We start from the raw sequence: 3,629 nt of genomic DNA, 5'->3' as shown, positions 1-3,629 counted from the left end.
AGGACATTGTCTCCTTGACCAGTCAGCCATCAAAAGCCTGCTTAAATTAGATTCTAGAGCAGACAACTTAGAAAGGAATGCCATGATTACTAAAAATCAACATGGGTTTCTCAAAAGCAAATCATGCTAGACTAACCTTGTTTCTCTCTGTTTTTCTTTGGCAACATTACAAGCTTGGTAGATGAAGAGAATACTGTGGATTTAACATACCTTCATTCTAGTAAGACTTTTAGCAAGGTTTCCCATGATATTCTCACTAACAAACCAGTAAAATGTGGGCTAGACAATGTTACAGTTAGGTAGATTGGTAATTCATTAACCAGCCAATCCCAAAAGGTGCTTAGCAATGGCTCCTCTTCATTCTGGAGAGAAGTGACTAGTTGGGTGTCACAGGATTCTGTTTCTGGGCCCAGTGCTATTCGACATCTTTATCAATGGCGTGGATAATGAAATAGAGGTCATGCTTATCCAGTTTGCAGATGACACAAAATTGGGAGGCCCACCAAATACCCCAAATTATGGAATCAGAATTCAAAGTGGCCTTAAGAGATTAGAGAGCTGGGCAAAAACTGACAAAATTCCAACAGGGAGAAACATAAAGTACTAAGACAAAATAAATAAAATGCATGCATATAGGATGGACCCCTTGCTCACCAACAGTACATGTGAAAGGGATCTAGGAGTCTTAATAGACTACAAGCTGAACATGACTAAGCAGTGCAATGTACCTCAAAGAGGTCTATTTGGGGCTGGGCTGTGGCGCAGGCTGATTAGTAGCCAGCTGCAATAAATCACTATGATCACGAGGTCATGAGTTCAAGGCCAGCCCGTGTCAGAGTGAGCACCCGACAATTAAAATAAAAAATAGCCCCTGCTCGTTGCTGACCTAAGCAACCTGAAAGATAGTTGCATCTATCAAGTAGGAAATTTAGGTACCACTATGTGGGGAGGCTAATTTAACCAAAATTTATGACACCATAACACTGCCACCAGCGTGCGGAAAGAAATGAGGAAGTCGGCTTCATAGTGGATAATGAAGCAGCTACTCCTCCTGTGGCCAGATTGAACATATCCTAAGGAAGCTAGAAGCTGGAGAAAGTTAAATTGCCTCTGTGTCTGTCTCTATGTTCATATGGCATTGAATGTTTGCCTTGTATGTGTACAATGTGATCCGCCCTGAGTCCCCTTCAGGGTGAGAAGGGCGGGATATAAATACTGCAAATAAATAAATAAATAAATATTGTGATTCTAGCCTGCACTAATAGGAACATTGTGTCTAGATCAAGGGAAGTAATAGTACTAACTATATTAGTCTGCTGGAATATTGTATCCAGTTCGAGGCACCACAATTGAAGAAGTACACTGACTGACAAGATGGAATGTGTTCAGATGAAGTTGACTAAAATGATAGAAGTTCTGGAAACTATGCCCTATGAGGGGCAGCAAAGGGAGCTGGGTATGTTTAGACTGGAGAAGAGAATATTAAGAGGTGACATGATAATCATGTTTAAATATCTAAAATGATATATTGTAGCAGCATGACTAATGAATATAGAACTAGGCACTATGTTTTTAATCTGTTTTATTCTAGTTAAATGTTTTAACTGTTTTATTGCTTGAGTTGTTGTATTTATTTATCTGTATGTGTAATGCGGCACTGAATTTTAAGCCACTCTGAGTCCCCTTTGGGGTGAGAAGATAGGGACAGAAATATAGTAAATAAATACATAAATAAAATATTAAAGATGGAGCAGTGATGATAAATGCTATTCTTCATTGGAATATGCTTCCTTGGAGAATGGTGGAGTCTTCTTTGGAGCTTCAAACAGAGGATGGATGATCATCTGTTGAGAGGGTTTTGGACTGGATGGCTCCTGTGGTCTCCTCCAATACTATGTTTCTATTGTTCTGTGATGTTAAAAGTCTTAACATGCATGTAGAATGGTAACAGGGAAGGTGTTGCTCCAACCTCTTTCAAAAGGGAGTTCCACAATCTTGCATATAAAAATATAATAAACAAAGACATTTCAAATAACTTTCCAAAGAACTACTAAAAAAACCAAGTTAAACTTAGACACCAATGAAAACCAAATAATATCCAACTGGATGGAATATATGTCTGATCTACCACCTCTTCACATGGGGCATTATTGCCCCATTTTGCCACTTTGCTTCACAGCAAGGCCAGGGCCTGCTATACACCATCACATGATGCATGGCAGGCCCCAGCTATTTTCCTCCCAAGGTCAGATGTTAGGGTTAGGGCTCGTAGTTGTGGCGATTCCTCCACAACTACAGGAAGGAAAGTGTATTTTGGGTAGCTCCGATGGAGCTACCTGCACTTTCCTCCCCATTTCCCCATGTGATGGATGAAAGGGCAGCAGGGCAATGCATGTTGCTGCCCTTTCTGCCATCTGATGGTGGGAGTGAACGGGTGTATCACAAAAGGGAAGAGAGATCACGGACATGGACAACTATAATTAAGGCAGGGCAGACATTTTCACACACCTATAGGATCCCACCCCTGCTTACAATATGATAGCAGGGCGATGATGGATATGGGTCAGGGTAAAGTGAACCCTGCTTGTCTTTTAAACTTTCTTTTGAATTAAAGCTGCCACCAACCTAATAGGTTTTAGGAATTTTCCAAGGTATTTGAGGTAAACTGTTCCCACTCCTGCCAACACTGCTTTCACCCCTGGTTCCCAAACAACTATTTATTACGAGGTTTTTCTGCAGTAATAATAATAATAATAATAATAATAATAATAATAATAATAATAATAATAATAATTTATTTATATCCCGCCACCATCTCCCCATGGGGACTCGGGGCAGCTCACAATGTTACAAAAATAACAGGGCCAATTCACCAACAATATACACAGTTTAAAACACAAGAAGATAATAAAACAGAAGTTAAAACAAAGGTTTATACAACAGTAGTATCAACCACCAATGCCATTCAGTCAACTTCAAAGGTGTGTGTGTGTGGGGGGGAACTATAGCAGCAATATAAGATAAAATCATTGGATGTTACTAATGTTGGAACTATCACAAAGGCTTGACGATGGAATGATGTGCTGTAGGGACCTTTTGACAGTTAAATAGAATAAGATTTGTTTATTTTAAAACAGACAACTAACCACTCCTGAGAGGTACAAAAAAGCGTGATTTGTTACAAAAGCACTTCAGCTTGAATTGGTTGCTTGTTCAGTTCTCTTCACTTTGTTATAAACAGATCTAAACAAACCGTTCTAACTGTTATTAACAAAACCCTCGCTCTACTTCAGAGAATAATGACGAGTTTGACTAATCTATCTAGTTAGCCCCCTGGGTTCTTAACTAACTCTACCTTAGAGTTCTTCCTGTTAACTAACCCGGCCTGGAGAGTCAACCTCTTGTGTTAACTCTCACAAGAAATCAAACTGCTGTCTGACCTTTTCCTGTCAACGCACAGCACTCCACTCTCTCCCTGTGAACCCAGTTGTTTAAAACCCTACACTTTCACACACCAGCTCTCTCAGAATTCTCCACTTGCCACCTTCTCCTCTTCTCATCCTCTTGGCCCCTCCCCACTTCTCTGGCCAATCCTAGGAGTCTCCTAACTCCTCCCCCTTTCCAACCTT

This window comes from Anolis carolinensis, chromosome 3 (assembly GCF_035594765.1).
Source record: "Anolis carolinensis isolate JA03-04 chromosome 3, rAnoCar3.1.pri, whole genome shotgun sequence".
In the NCBI taxonomy this organism is placed as follows: domain Eukaryota; kingdom Metazoa; phylum Chordata; class Lepidosauria; order Squamata; family Dactyloidae; genus Anolis; species Anolis carolinensis.
The sequence above is the reverse complement of the archived record's forward strand: the minus strand, read 5'-3'. Positions refer to the sequence as shown.